Source organism: Anastrepha obliqua, chromosome 2 (assembly GCF_027943255.1).
Source record: "Anastrepha obliqua isolate idAnaObli1 chromosome 2, idAnaObli1_1.0, whole genome shotgun sequence".
NCBI classification, from domain to species: domain Eukaryota; kingdom Metazoa; phylum Arthropoda; class Insecta; order Diptera; family Tephritidae; genus Anastrepha; species Anastrepha obliqua.
This window is the reverse complement of record NC_072893.1, coordinates 25,927,858-25,944,408: the sequence shown is the minus strand read 5'-3', so window position 1 is coordinate 25,944,408 and position 16,551 is coordinate 25,927,858. Positions and strand designations below refer to the sequence as shown.

Genomic DNA, 16,551 nt, shown 5'->3' with positions numbered 1-16,551 from the left:
CGATAAATCTAGTGGCCATAACACCGCACCAAACAGTATATTTGGATGGGTGCAACTGATGTTGGGGTGTTGCCCTTGGGTTTTCAGAGCCCTTTAAATGGAAATGCGCTTAATTCGACATCAAAATATTATTTAAAAAATCAATTTGTGTGGCTAATTGTATAAAACGAATAGCGTATTGTAGTCGTTGTTGGTGGTATTGCGGTAGGGTTCCATAATAAATTTCCAACAATTCAATTATAACCTACGAAAAGAGAAAAATAAATATGTCAAAAAAAAAAAATACCAGTCTAACGGTTAGACTTGATAGAAGTGAAACCTTCCGTAAAACAAACTGAGAGAGAATAAGACGAAAGCAGCATTAGGAGCGGGATAATTATAGGTTCATTATAATATTGCTATAAAGTTCATATTTTATTTTCTTCATTTTATCATTATTCATCCTCAATGTTTTCAATTTCAACAAATGATACGAGTGGCTTATGATAGATAAAATATGATACAAATGCTTTGGTTTCGATGTTGTCAAAAAAATACCCAAACGGACCGAAGAAACAGACTTTCAAATTTCTTCCGTTTTCGTCTACTTGTATTCATATAAAAATTTATGTCTCTTCCCACCAAAGCTAAATGTATTAGTATATTTCTTCTTGATTTATTCAAGGCTGAAATCCCGGCGGTACTGCAATACCGGGCCAACCCGTGGCAGAGGTGGAGATCAAGCCCCTAAAACACTCCGCCCATTTCCAAAAATCAGTTTAACATTTGTTGTCCTCCGATGGAGGATCTATCAGATGTTAAGCTGATAACCACACTACCTAGTCAATACATTTTAAATAATAAACCTAACAAACCTTTTGAGAATTACACGCTCACAAAAATTATTTATATCAACATATAATATTTATATCAACATATAATATAACGCTTCGTAACTAAATAACTTTTAGGCCAGCGACGACAGCATGGCGCGGTAGCCGAGCGACTAGCAATGTGAGCTTCCGATCCAAAATCCTTGGTTCGAATCACAAAAAAAAATAAAAGTTATTTTTATTTAGTTCGTCGCTACTTTTATATCAACATATAATATAACGCTTCGTAGCCAAGTTGGTCGCTTTTTTCGTTTCACTTTTCCTCAAATCACTCCCAACGATTCTAAAGAAGTTTTCACTTCAATAAAAAAGTTATTTGTGCTTAAGATTAGTAGGTCTTAGTTGGCTCACTCTGTATAATGAAGAGAGTTTATTTGATCATGTAAATATTAAAAAAACATTTAATTTTCATTCAATTGGTCACCATTTGCTTTTACACAAGCCTTCAAACGATTAGGCCATTCAGCTATTGCAGCACGCATGGTTTCCTGGGATATTGACGTCTCTGCTCGAACTGAAGATTGTTTGAGGCTCTCCAAATTTTTGTGTGCCAATCTTCTGCGGCTATGAACCCAGGAATATTGTTTTTGACGTGATAACGTCTTATAATTCCATGTGGCCGGCTGCACGCACCAAAAAATGCGTCGTTATCTTGCTCATGCGGCGTTACCTTGCTTGAACCGCAAGCGAGAGCGCGGAACGAACGACAAAGAGGTACAATCAGCCCACGCGTTCGGCAACGTTCCACATCTGGCTCTCTCCGACTTAAGTGAGCATATATATGTATGTATATGTATATAAATTCACATATTTGTATTCGCATATGCCTTCTTCCTGTATGCCTGGTAATGAACCATTTCTCTGTTGAGAATAGGACGATGTTAGGAAAAGTAGGAAATGAAAGGGAGTGTTTCGAGTGTAATGTGTCTTGAAAAAGTCAAATCGATGATGGTGCCTCTTAGTGTTGTTGACTTATTAACGTCTGATGCATAATCGAAATTGAAGATATCTTTCATGAATTTGATAAATGTTTCGTCATTTTTCACGTTTGTGTAAATGTAACTTGATCAATTCCATTGCGATTCCATTAACCTCCTTCTCTATATCCATACAAAATATCTAACAAACAAATTTAATTTTAAAATTAAAAATTCCTTTCCATCAGTATTTTCTTATGACGTTGTCACGTTAAACTATTGGCAGTAAACCGACTTTAGACTTATGGGCTGGAACCGAATCCTGCTGAGAGATCCAACGCTCTCCATTAAAGATAGTAGTGCTCAACTGCTTCACCATACCTTCTAAGACATCCTCCTGGTACACTTTTGCCCCGTCTTAACTCTTCTTTCGCAGAAATGAAGTGATGTAACGCGATTACAAGACACTCACCACCAAGCCATTGTGGATTAGTTTAATTAAAAAAATTAAAACAGCGGGTAGTTTAATACAACCCAAGTCTTTATGCAATTGTATCAACTTAAGCACTAAACTTTGAATATAAAAACTAAATGCCTGTTACCTAAAAATATTGCATCACACTTTTTTACTGTTTAAGAATATCACGCCACCTAACAGCACAGTTCCCTTGGCGTTTCGCTACCTAACAATACTTTAAAGCAGAATACTAATTTACTGTTAGTTAAACCGTTTAACTTAGTTCTATACCATACATATTTCAATTATATGAGGATTGATTTAACATCAACATTATAACTAACATGACTATCTCATTTGCTTTAACATTAACATTGTTGTTTTTACATACATACATATGTACTATATATGTATGCTCTTAAACATAACTCATGCGAGTGCTGTTCGTTCAAAATCATTGAGCGGTTAAACGAACAAATCACCTTCAAGGTTTTGTTGCATCGAAGAGTGTTACCTCACTTTCAGGAATAGAAGAGTAACATTAACGTAAAATGTTATGCTAACAGTGCTAATTGTAATATGAATGATACATTTCTTTAGATGTGCTTTCAGGCGCAAACGGACCCGTAGATTTACAAACAACTGAAGGTACATATATTAATTAAGTTTTGAGTTTTTTGCTTTTATTTTTATTTTTAGCAAGTTGAACACTAATGGAATAGGATCTGGAATCACATTATGGAATAGGCTAAAAAAGTACTTCCATTATTTTAAAAATAACTGGTAAATAGGCAAACCAAGAATATGCATTTCTTTTCGTGAGTCTTTCTTTACACAAACACAATCACACTTGCTAGCTGTCTACCCTATGGAGAAAAGTTTTTTAATGGTGTTCCCGATATCACACCGTTAGCCGGCTCTCAGCGAATTTGGCAGGATCAGCAGAGTCTCGATACGAGTATCAGCATGTTAAACAAATATGTAAAGTTACCTTGCCAATGTAAGGCAAACTAGGAAGTTAACAGAAGAGAGATTGGAAAGAAATTTTCTATGTAAACAAAAATCTGCAATTACTCACGTTAGCTCTCAGTTGATTGTATCAAATTCACTACTATGACAGCTCCATATATTCACCAGTTTCTGTATGCTCTCAAGCATGGACACACACCACAATGATCTCTGCTGTTACGAACTATTGTAGTTACATATACATACCTGTGAGAGGTTTTTATACGAGTAGTAGTTAGGATTTGAGCGAGCGTGTGCTGCTATCAAAGTATTCTTACATTAGTATACACATACAAGTAATGTGGGTGGGCTCACGTAGTCTGGGCAACGAATCGGATTGTTTAGGAAAAAACTGAGATGGTGTTAGTGATATATGAAAAAAATAACACTTCGTTGCCGACGACTGACGATGACTGATTAGACGAGTGTGTGAAATTATCATGCAGAATTCGGCTGGCGAATCACTCCCGTGACGAAGGGCAGCCGAAGTTCCCCTCATAATTTTATTGGGTATTGGCCGAGCCTTGTAATATATCGCCCTTGGGTGTCTCCTCTATCGAGTCTCTATCGGCAATGGTTTGTGATTTGGACACCTCTTCTATATGTAGATTTCCCCAAAAATCACTAGTTTGAGTTAAAGGTAAGTTTAAAAATGAAGTGCTCAACCATCTCCTCAAAGTTTGACGCAAGCCTGCCTTTGCTTGATTTCGGTGCTCTGCTCTAAACAAATTTGCCAATTTTAGCCAAAATATTTAATCAAATAATAGCAAATTTAATTACAAACCGTAATAGAAATCAAAAAAAATGGTTCACCCAAATTGTGTGGCTTTGTTCGATTTATTACAATAGCAGTAAATTGGGCATTCCTGCGGAAATACTGAAATTGCGGCAACAGCCATGAATTTTCAAAATCCAAAAAGCAAAGAAGCAAATAATGAAATAACAAAATTAAAGCAAAAGTTTTTGCAACCAAAAAACCAAATCTATTAGATGAACTAAATATGCAACTAATGGAGCGAAATAAAATATTTATTCACATTCAACTGCAACTAAAACTTTTTAATTTCATAAACAAATACAAAAACAAAGAAATGCATAATAAATAGCAATGGCGTTCGTCACTTAACTTCTAAATAGTTGAAATTTATTAAAGAAATACTACTCACACATAAATATATGAATACCCACACAAACATACTTTGCTACATACATACGTACATACGCACACATAGCCACTTGCATTGAAATATCGACACAAAATCATGTTACAGAAATCGAGTAGCTTCAAGCTGTTGAATTACCATTGAGAATCTTATTGAAGAATATAAAAAGCAAAAACAAAAATACGTAAATAAGCATTTGAACTATGCAACTTGTTAAAGCAGCAATAAATTGTATGCAGTCTACTACAACAACTAAAAACTAACAGTAAACTAATAACACTCGAAAACTAACAATATTATGAAACAATACAAACTATAAACATACTTACAACAAAAACAAAAAAACTTATCCGTATGTATATACTATAAACTTAAATAAGTGAAAATGAATAAAGGAAAAAATCAGTAAAGTTACAGTAAACTATGAAAATTGTGAGTTTTATTAGGTAAGTAAGGAATGATTAACTAAGAGATTACGCAATCGAAAGTGGAAAAAGGAGCTTAACCTTGCCGTGCTATAGCTGTGCGAGCGCTCAAATTATCAGCAATAATACCAAATTACATAAACTAAAAGGAAAAATTAGGTTAAGTTAATGTAAACAAGGAAGATTATAGAAAAGTGAATTCCAACACGAATTCATCAAAGGTGGTGGCACTAGACCAACAATAACGTTTCGTGCATTAGAATGTCATGGCAAAGGATAGTAGAAAATAAAAGGACGAACTACGTTGAACAGCCGGCATGCAATTGGAGTTAGATTAGAGTAAAGTCGCGTATTGTTTGACCAATTTTACTTTGATATTAATTTTTACCAAAATAATGGTAATGAAAAAGTGACCTTTTTTCCTTCTAACAGATATTCTAATATAATAGTTTTCGTCTGATAATATAGAAAAACTGAAACCACCTTAAAAGTTGATGAAAAGAAAAATGGTGGGTAATGTGGCTTAGGGTATTCGGGTAAAGTTGGCCACAGTATGAAATCACCAATGACAACTGCAATAGTTAATAAAAAGTAAATGAATTTATTCATTTAATAAAAAGTAAATGAATTTATTCATATATTTTTTATTGTAAACTTAGGTAAATATATGTAAATGCCTTCTTGGCTTAACGATGTTATATTTATTTATCAGTTTTTTATACCGTAAACAAAGGCCAGATGATTGAAGAGTTGAATCTTAAAAAGTTAGCATAAATATGTTTAAAAATTTAAATGTAGTATTTTTTGTTATAAAATTAGTTTTAATAAATATTTTTTCCATTTTTTTTTTAATTAATTTCAAAGAATATTTTTTCCAAAAATTATTTCTAATGGTAGAAGAACTTAAACTTGAAAGGTTTGAATAAAAATGTTAGAAAATTTTAAATATTGTTTTTTTTTATAAAACATATTTTAAAAAAATGTTTTTTTTCAAATTAGTTTAAAAAAAAGTGTGCCCAAAACTTAATTCAGATGATTGAGGAGTTTAAAATTAAAAGTTTCACATAAAAATGTTTAAAAGTTTTTTCAAAAATCCATAGTTTTTTTTAATAAAATTGATTTTAAAATGTCTAGACATTTTTAACAAAATTTTTTTTTTTATAAAATTTGTTTAAAAAACGTATTTTTTTTAAATAAAAATAGTTTAAAAAAATATTTTTCCTAAAAATTTCTTCAGATGATAGAAGAGTTTAAACTGAAAATGTTTCCCATAAAAATATTTGAATTTTTTTCAAATATCTGTTGTTTTTTTAATAAAGCTAATTTTACAGTGTTTAGACCTTTTTATCAAACATTTTCTTTTTAATAAAAATAGTTTTTAAAAAGTACCTACTTTTTTCTAAAAACTAATTCAGATTATAGAAGAGTTTAAACTTAAAATTTTCACATAAAAATGTTTAAAATTTTTTCTCAAAAACCCATAGTTTTTTTTTAATAAAATTAATTTTAAAATGCTTCGACATTTTTATCAAAAAAAACTTTTTTAATAAAATTAGTTTAAAAAAAGTATTTTTTTTTAATAAAAATAGTTTAAAAAATATTTTTCCTAAAAATAACTTCAGATGATAGAAGACTTTAAACTGAAAAGGTTTCACATAAAAATATTTGAAATTTTTTTTTTTGTCAAAAATCTATTTTTTTTATAAAGCTAATTTTACAATGCTTAGACATTTTTATCAAAAATTTTCTTTTCTAGTAAAAATAGTTTTTAAAAAGTATTTTTTTCTAAAAATAACTTGAGATTATAAAGAGCTTAAACTTAGGTTTGCATAAAGATGTTTGAAAATTTAAATTTTGTATTTTTTTATAAAATTTAGTTTAAAAAAAATTTTTTTTTCGAAATTAAAAAAAATATTTTTTTAAACTTATTTTCTTAAACAAAATTTTTTGTGATAAAAATTACTAAATATTTTAAAATTAACTTTATTAAAAAAAATAGATTTTTGAAAAAAAATTTCAAATATTTTTATGGAAAACATTTTCAGTTTAAACTCCTCTATCATCTGAAGTAATTTTTGGAAACAATTTTTTTTAAAACTATTTCTATAAAAAACACATATTTTTTTAAACTATTTTATTAAAAAAAACTATTTTTTAAACTAATTTTATTAAAACAAAATTTGTTTGATAAAAAATGTCTAAACATTTTAAAATTAATTTTATTAAAAAAAACTATGGATTTTTTTAAAAAAATGTTAACATTTTTATGTAAAACTTTTAAGTTTTAACTCTTCAATCATCTGAATTTATTTTTGGAAACAATTTTTTTAACTATTTAAAAAAAAACAAAAATTTTTTTTTTCGAAATTTTTTTTTCAAATTAGTTTTAAAAAATATTATATTTTTTCCAAAAATCATTTCAGATGATTCCAGAGTTCAAACTTAAGAGGTATTCCATAAAAATACTTGAATTGTTTTTCAAAAATATATATATTTTTTTTTTAATATTTTTTTTAATAAAAATAGTTTAATAAAAATAGTTTTTAAATATTTTTTTTTTTTAAATTACTTCAGATTATAGCAGAGTTTGAACTTAAAATGTTTGCATAAAAGTGTTTAAGAAGTTTTATTAACCAATTTAAGAAAATGAGATTTTTGGAAGTACTTTCCAATCGGTCCGCCCCACGTAAGTCTTAATATTTTTTTCAAATACTTTGGCGCAAGTCATAAAATATACTAAATGTTTTAATTCCGTTGAAAAAGCAGTACCGACTCCACTTTTCTGCGGGGAGTGAATGCAGGTCTCTCACCCTTAATACATACACACATTTGGCTTTAATTCCATTGCGATGCTTGGTAAAACATTGACATAAGAAATTGTTATTGCTATTGGATTACACTCCCGTTGCTTGTTTGTGTTTGCATTCATTTTCGCATAAAAGCTTTGATACACAAACTGTGCGCAAATTTATCTACGTTTACGTGTGTGTGTGTTTTTGTACGTATTTTTCGCAATTTCATTTGGATCAGGTGAAAATTTCCTTTTTCGTCCATTTCGCACACCATAAAAGCCATAAAAGGAATGAGGGAAAGGTGCACGAAAGTGCAAATGTTTTCACACCACATAACGGTAACGTACTAAAAATGGCGGAAATGTGATACTTGCGAGGTGTTAACGAGAAGCAAAATGTTTGTGAATTGCTCAGTTTACTGCAGTGACTTCTCTTTTGGGGAAAAGGAAGTGCTGGCAAGTGACGAAGGAAGTCGCGTTTGCTAAAAGTTTTTTGTGGCGATACCTGCATAGTTGGGTTTTTTTTCATGAATTCTAAATATTTGGACTACTTTCTCTATCGGCCTCCTCTGAAGCATTAAATGCAGTATTTTGGGGTAGATTTCAGTGAATATTTTCATGAATGACTCTTAGTAGCGCAGTAAAGTTGTTAGTTGATAGTGGAGGAGTCTTCTGCGAGTAGCGCCCCATCACGCTCAAGTTTAGGCCGCACAACCACTGTAATGTATTGCAATCGTCAACTTCGCCATAAACATAACTGAGCTAACAAGAACTAGAGGAAGACCACTGTCCTCGACCTGGCTAAGTGGCACAAGAGAACAACACCTTGATGATGGGATGATGCAGGATAGAGGAACCTGGCGCATGAGGACAAGGAGAACCGACCCCGATTATATATAAAGCAAAGAGACACAGAGAGGGTTCAAAATTCCTTCGCATTTACAGCGACCGTCGTCTACTGCGTTGTGTTTTGTGACAATCCCTCCTCCCTTTCTGGCGAAACTCCCTTATTGGAACTTCTTTCTGCATTACTGCATGAGGCCCAGAACGATGTCCATAAAATGTAGCCAGCTTCATGCTATAGGCTCGTCTTCTTCTGACTCTGTCTGTGTTTATCTTTTTTCTCCGTAGTACGCCTTCAACGTATCTTTTAATCCCACTCCAGTTATGCTCGCCTTCAAACATCTTGCCGATCACATTAGTCGGCCCCATGTCGCCAATCTGCTCCCTTAGAGCATCTCCTTCTATGAGTTATCTGTTGCAACTCACGAACGTGTGTGTGGCATCATCGTTCGGTGCTTCGCGGTATATGCATCAGGGGTCACTTACCTTACACACGGTAAAGGTATTTCCGGAAGTATCCGTGTCCCGAGAGAAACTGAGTCATGAAATAGCCCACTTCCCGAAAATTCCTTTGAACCTGTTGTAGGAATCAGCTTCTGTGTTCATCTACGACTTGATTCAGTGTCCCATCGGCTTTGCCATCGTTGCCTGGTTTGCCCTCTCCGTTCCGTGGTGTCTGTAGTGGCGAAATTTTTCCTAGAATCTGTGAATCCTAACGCAGCTGCGTCGAGCCATCGGTGGAATGCCGCTCGCCGCTATACTTCCTGTTCATTGACTCCACGAAGGCATTCGACATCATTACACGCAGCGCAATTTGGGTAGCATTGAGTAGATGAGGAGTTCTATAGAAAAGAGTTCGCTTGATCAAAGCGTTCTTAACTGGCAGTACTGCACAATGGGACCATAAGTGATGCTTTCTTAACCAACGCTGAAGTTAACCACGGCGATCCGCTCTCACCGCTCCTTTTCGCCATTCGTTCTGAATGAGGTCATGTGTCAACTCACCACGCACCTCAGAGGCATTACATGGTTTCTCACCATTCAACTGGAGATGTTGGACTTTTCTGACGATATTTGACTGCTGTTGCACAAATTGAGCGGTCCCGAAGTAAACGTCACTAAAACCAAGGCATTGGGAATCAGCCACATCAACAATAGCCATGTAATGATAAATGGCAAAGAGGTGGAGTTCGTTGATAGCTTCTGCTGCCTGGGCTGTACTATAACAGCGGACGGTGGGGCAGAGGAAGCTGTCAACATTGAGTAAAGTAATGGAAAGTTTGGCCAAGCTCACAAGTTTCCAGAAATACAAAGTTCAGGATATTCAATGCATATGTTAAATCGATACTGAAGATGGAAGTGAAAAGTGGCCTGTTTCGAAAACGATCACGCAGAAACTCGACCCACATAATGAGTAACAGAGAACTCTAGAGGCAAAAGAACGAGGAGCTAATCTTACGCTAGCTAACACGCAGAAAATGCAGTTGGATATGCTATGTTTTTAGAAAACCGCACCACAGCATGGCATGGATGGGCCTAGATTGGAATCTTAAGGTAAGTAGGAGTCGCAGCCGGCCAAAGAACATCTGAAACAGATCCATCCTGCATGCCTTATTTTCCATAAACACCAGCTGTGACAATGTTAAGACGATAGCAGCTAACCGTGTGCAATGGAGAAGCCTTGTGGAGGCCCTGTGCTCCTTAAAAGAGTAATCGGGAGAAAAAATAAATAAATTTACTTATACAATAAAGGGCATTATTCAGATTTTTTTTATATCTCGCGCTGAAAATAGTTTCCTAAATATTAATTTTTTCCGCCACTGCTGTGGTATAGGTTAGGTTATTCTGGTAGTCGGTCCGTATGACCAACTGACTTACGAGAACCTTGTTTATTTACTTTCGTGGAATCATTTTGAGGCTCTAATGAAGCGCAGGATTGATCTTATCCCCGCGCCAGATAGTTCTGTAAGAGAATTGGAAAAGTGTTTACCTAGACAATCTGCTCTGATTTTAGCTAAGGCTGGACAATTACAAAGGAAGTCCTCTTCAGTTTCTTCCTCCTCCTCATCTCTACAGCTTCTACAATATTTATGGGAGAATACTCCTAGTTTCAAGGAATGCCTTCCAAATAGCCAGTGGCCGTTGACACAAGCCACGACCTTTGAGATATCTTCTCTTGAGAGGCTAAGCAATTCCTTTGTCCTTTTCTTGTTTATTTGCGGTCATAGTAGCCTGGCTGTTACGCATTTATCTTCATTTCTCCATGACCTATTGGCCTCTTGGATAATGTGGTTTTTTATTATTAGTTTACTCGTGGCCATGGGTATTCCAATGGTACTTTTATCACTGAGCAGTTGAAGAGCAGTACCTTTTCTAGCTAGCTCATCAGTTCTTCAGTTTCCCTCAATATCTCTGTGTCCCGGAACCCAAATAAGGCTGGCCTTGAATACGACGCTAATATCATTTAGGGCTGCTCAGCATTCCTGTACAACCTTTGATCTTAGTAAAGCCGCATTCATTGATTTAATGGCCGCTTGGCTATCCGAGAATATATTTACAGTCGTGTTTGTTACGGCACTTCTTTTATAGCTAAAGTAGTTGAAGGATGTTTCCAATCCTAATTCCTTCGAAAATACTCCATAGCCAACTTTATCGTCTAGCTTGGAGCCATCTGTATAAAAACTTAATTCCCCTCTTCTCCATGGCCTTGGTGTCTGCCACTCCCTTCTTGACTGTGTACTCGTCTTGAAGAGCCTTTCAAAGGTGAGCCTAAGGATAAAGGAGTCTATTTCTTGTTTGTGACTGTTCAGAGTGTGCAGAATACAAGCGTGGCCAAACCACCGTTCTTTCCATAGCGCCATGCTTTTGAGTCTAAGCGCCGAGGCGGGGGCCACGTTTTTCCCTACGAGATTTAGTGCAGGTAAATTGATTAGCACTTCCAGCGCTTTGTTTGGGGTAGTCCTTAAAGCACCAGAGATGCATAAAAGAGCTGTTCTTTGGACCTTGGTTGGTTGGTTGGTTTAAGAGTGACCCCGCATCGGAGTGCCACATAGACCGCAAGTTGGGTCCGTTGTGTTGCCCTAGAGCTCATTATTTTAAATGATTTCCCCACCTAACCGAGATTTTTATTGTAGATTTTGGTCAAAGATATTAATTCGTTTCGAAAATTTGATGAGAGATTCGATTTTCAGGTCCGAGAGTACTGAAAGATTGTCAATTGTTGGAGAGCCTAAAAGAGCGAGTCGATTTCTGGCTAGCACGAGACAACTGCACAGCAAATGCCTGCTCGATACTTCCTCATCTTCGTCCTCGCAGTATCTGCACAGGTCGTTTTGAGGAACCCCGAGCCGACGTGCATGAGTGCCCAAAAGGCAGTGGCCGGTGATAAGAGATATTATTTGCCTTAGTTCGCGTTTCGAAAGACTTATAAGAGTTTTTGTCTGTTTCAGATTGTGGGATGGCCAGATTTGTCTGGTGGTAACGCAAGTAGTTTCCACTCGCCACCTCCGATCAGCAATGCTGTGAAATTCTCGATCAATGAGCAATTTACATGTTGAGAGCGGAATGTGGATTGTTTGTAAGTTACTAACATTTGATTGCGCAGCTCCAGCTCTTGGGAGCTCATCAGCTTTGCAGTTACCTTCGAATCCACTGTGACCCGGTATCCAGATAACTTGGACAGAATTCTGAACACTTATATCGTTAAGAGATAAGAGACAGGATCGAACCACATCTGAGTGGGTATAAGAGGAGCTGAGTGCTCGAACGGCCGCTTGACTGTCAGTCAACTTCCCTAGTTGGGAGTGAACAGGAGAATAGCAAGGGTGATGATGGAAGACTTACATGATAGTCTATGTCGGAAGAGATAACAGTGTTCCTGTTCAGTATGGCCGAATGGCCAAGATACTTATTCCATTTCGATATAGCATTCATGCGTGTCGCTGCTTTCGCTGCAATCGCTTTGCCAGCCAGATCGATAGGGAACAAGTGAAGCAGCGTGTTTAGAGCCTTAGTAGGTGTTGTACTTAAGCATCCTGTTATCAGGAGGCAGGCTGTTCTTTGAACTCGATCAATTGTGGCTACTCTACACCGTTTTTCGAGTGCTGTCTACCATACAACCACACCGTAGAAGAGTATCGGTTTGATGATCGAGGAGTATATCCAATAAATGATCCGAGGTGAAAAACCCCAGGTTTTGCCTATAGCTTTCTTACAAGTATAGAGAGCTATGAAAGCTTTTTTACATCTGTTTTCGATGTTCAATCTCCAACTTCCTATCTAGAATAACTCCTAGATATTTAGCTGAATCAGATAGGAGCAGTGATTCCCCTTTTAAAGTTATTGTTTGCAGTGGAGGAGATTGTTGTTTCCTATTGAAGAGAGCAAGATCTGTCTTTGCTGGATTCGCATTTAGTCCGCATTCGGTGCACCATTTTGACAGAATGTTGATTGAGCGTTGCATGAGCTCAGTGAGGGTATTCAGGCGTTTGCCTGACACGCAGAGGGCAATATGATCTGCATAAGCTACAACCTTGCAGCCTGCTTTTTCGAGATTTCGAAGCAAACTGTTTACAGCGAGATTCCAGAGAAGGGGTGAAAGTACTCCGCCTTGAGGAGTGTCTTTGACGGCGTACATTCTCATGCGGCTTAACCCAATCTTTGAAGTGATTATTCTATTTTGGAGCATTTGTTCGATCATCTTTCGGATGGAGTAATTAATACCTAATTTGGCAATTTCAGACAAAATAGCGTTGGGTTCAATATTATTAAAAGCACCTTCTATGTCCATAAATGCGACAAGAGAGTACTCTTTATTGTGAAGGGAAGTTTCCACTGTTTGCACCAGTGAATGAAGTGCCGTTTCAGTCGATTTCCTTTAGTGTAGGCATGTTGTGCCTCAGAGATCAACTTAGTATCCAGTTGGGTTTTGATTTGCTCATCTAAGACTTTTTCAAAAGCCTTTAAGCAAAAAGAGGTTAGGCTAATGGGGCTGAAGTCGTTTGGTTTGCAGTGTGAAGGCCTTTGGACCTTACTCATGATTTTAGCGTAACTCGCCTTTAGAGTAGATGACCACCATACAAATATTCTGCTGTGGTATAACCTCTGAAAAAATTACTGACGCTCTAATGGAAAACTAAAAATGCAGACCTTAACTTCAATATCGAAAAAAAACTAATTTTCCCTTCTGAGAGAAATTTACAACATTTCTAGAAAATTAGTGTCTAGTACAACAAAACCATAGCTACACCCATCTGCACTATCTGGCGCTTTCATAGGCATAGACCTGATATCCTACGTATTTATATAATTTTTCAATTAAACTATGATGGATTACCAAATTATTTAGCCAAATTAGTCAATTCAAAATAATAAAATCAATCTTCAACTTAATAACTGGCCATAACTCACAAACGCATCCGCTCATAAAGTTCAAAAAAAGCTCCCATTTGCGATGTACCACAGCAACTCGTGCCCTCATTTAAAAATGATTAATTGCAAAATCCACAATCAACGTATTGTCATATTCACTTCATGTCTGCCGCTTGGCGATAATGGCTTCGATGATGATATTTTCATTGGCAATAATGCTGATGACGATAATGGCGATGGTTATGGTTGTTGGCGACTTTATGTAATGCTGCAAAGCTCATGGGAATACAATTCACAATGGTAATAAGCGTGCCTGATGATGATGCTCTTACATTCACACATACTTATGCACGAGTAACTACATGCGAGTTTACGTATCTGCGCTGCAGATAAATGCCAAACTACTCAGTAAATATTCTAGTGCTTGAACGGGCATTAAAATGGTAGAATTCTTATTAGTCCGATTGGGACCTGAATTGTACCAATTGAAAAGCAGACCAAAAAGCGTTGTATGCCAAATAAAGAGTGGTTAAGTTTCAAAGGTCGGTGTTGATTTTGAATAAAATACAATTTTTTTAGGAAATTATTATCGTTTCTCTTTATTATGATAATGCTGGTATGGCTCAATTATGTATGAAACAAAATATCGGCCATATGGACGCCGTGGCCTCGGCGGCACACCTCCATCTGACCACCGCCCTTGGTAATGCCGAATGGCTATCAGCAAGATAGTCGCAGAAAGTCTACAATAGGGACAATCGAAACAGTCATAAACAGCGTAGAAGCAGCGCAACAGCGACGTATTCAATCCAGAAACATAGTCCTCCTTGTCACCTTAGATGTAAGGAACGCTTTCAACAGCGTAAGATGGGTGGACATATTAGCCGTCTTAGAGATAAGGTTCAAAGTTTCGGCATACCTACAGCGCATAATAAGGAATTACTTGGGAGGCTTCTCGATGTATAGACGTCATATATGGAATGGCAAAAGTATCAGTGCTCAGTCCAGACGTGTGGAACATCAGCTACGTCGAGATATTTAATAATATACATAAATGACCAATAGTACCTTTCTAATCGGATACGCATCACATCACAAAACCTTAAAGAAAACCTCGTAGAAAACTTAACCAAGTCATGATACGGGCACAAAAAAATGACACATCCCATTAGAAGGTAGCATGCAGAATTACTCAAATACGCTAGCCACGAAAAAGGTCTTAAAGTACCTAGGCATTAGACTAGACTCAAGACTAACTTGCTGTTCCCAAATAAAGCACGCAGCGAAGAAAGCTGCCAAGATGGTATTTGTACTCGGCAGACTGATGACAAACAAAGGAGGACCAACCCAAAGGAAATAGGGAAATCATGCTGGCTTCCATGCTCTCCGTTAAGGAAACAGACCCACGTCCACCATTTTCTACATGCACTCACTGCCACCCACTCCTGCTGCTTCCATCTCCACTTTCCACCATTTTCCACCAGAGCTGAACTGTGGGCAAATTCACTAAAGGCAAATCACCCGTGTAAGCTCTTAACATCGGTACAACGAATGGCAGCTCTGAGAGTTATGTCTGCCTACCGCACAGTATCAGGGTCAGCTGTTCAAATGATAAGCGGTTAAATACCGATAGATTTACTAGCCTTTGCGAGGAAAAAATTGTGGGCATTAAAAAATGAGAGGATGGAAGAAGGAGAAAGCAAACTTACATCGCGCGTAATAAAGGACGAAAGGATAAAGCAATGGCAAGACAACTGGAGAAACAAAACGCGCGGCAGATGGATAGCTAGGCTAATAAAAGACGTCGCTACATGGTACAGCAGGAGATTAAGTGAAGTGAATTTTTATAAAACCCAAATGCTTTCGGAGTGTTTGAGAGAAAGATTCTGTAGAAGATTTTTGGACCTTTGCACGTTGGCGACGGCGAGTATCGCAAGCGATGGGACGATGAGCTGTATAAGCCTTACGGCAGCATAGACCCAGTGCAGCGAATAAAAATTCAACGGCTACGTTGGCTGGGTCATGTTGTCCAAATGATTACAAGCGCTCTGGTTCTGAAAATATTCGATGCGGTACCAGCTAGTGGTAGCAGAGGAAGAGAAAGGACCGTCCTCTATCTTGAAAAGATCAGGTGGAGAAGGACTTGGCTTCACTTGGTATCTCCGACTGGCGTCGGTTATCACGAGAAAGAAACGACTGGCGCACTTTGTTAAACTCGGTTAAAATCGTATAAGCGGTTAACGTGCCAATTAAGAGAAGAAGAAATGCTTTGGAAGCACGAGTATTTCCAGATATACCTGTTCAAAATAGGGAAATGCGAACATCCCACATGCAAATACGGTTATGCAACCGAAGATGACGCTGAACGCAGCTGTCTTGAATACATGCGTTGGGCACAAGAACGTTGAACACTGGAGAATGCGGTCGGTCACATAACCACTGAAAATGTAATCGAGAAGGTGCTAATCAGGGAGGAAGCGTGGGAGATCATCAGTGGTTTCGCGGAATGAATTCAACGTATGACAAAGTGGGACCTGGACGCAGGCACATATAGGTAGAAACCTTTGTAGTGAGGAAGATGGAGCACCATTCTAATGCGAAAGTGGTCCTAGGGCGGGCGACGGTACCAAACAAGAGGGAGTTTCTTAGTCTTCGGACGTACCATTGCTGCAACGGTACCGTTGATAATGCATTAGGAATTTTAA

The 16,551-nt window shown here is 36.7% G+C and overlaps 1 pseudogene; it reads right to left on the bottom strand.

Annotated features, from left to right (window-relative positions):
- Positions 1-655: 655 nt before the first annotated feature.
- LOC129239901 (U2 spliceosomal RNA) lies at positions 656-841 on the bottom strand (annotated as a pseudogene).
- Positions 842-16,551: the final 15,710 nt, after the last annotated feature.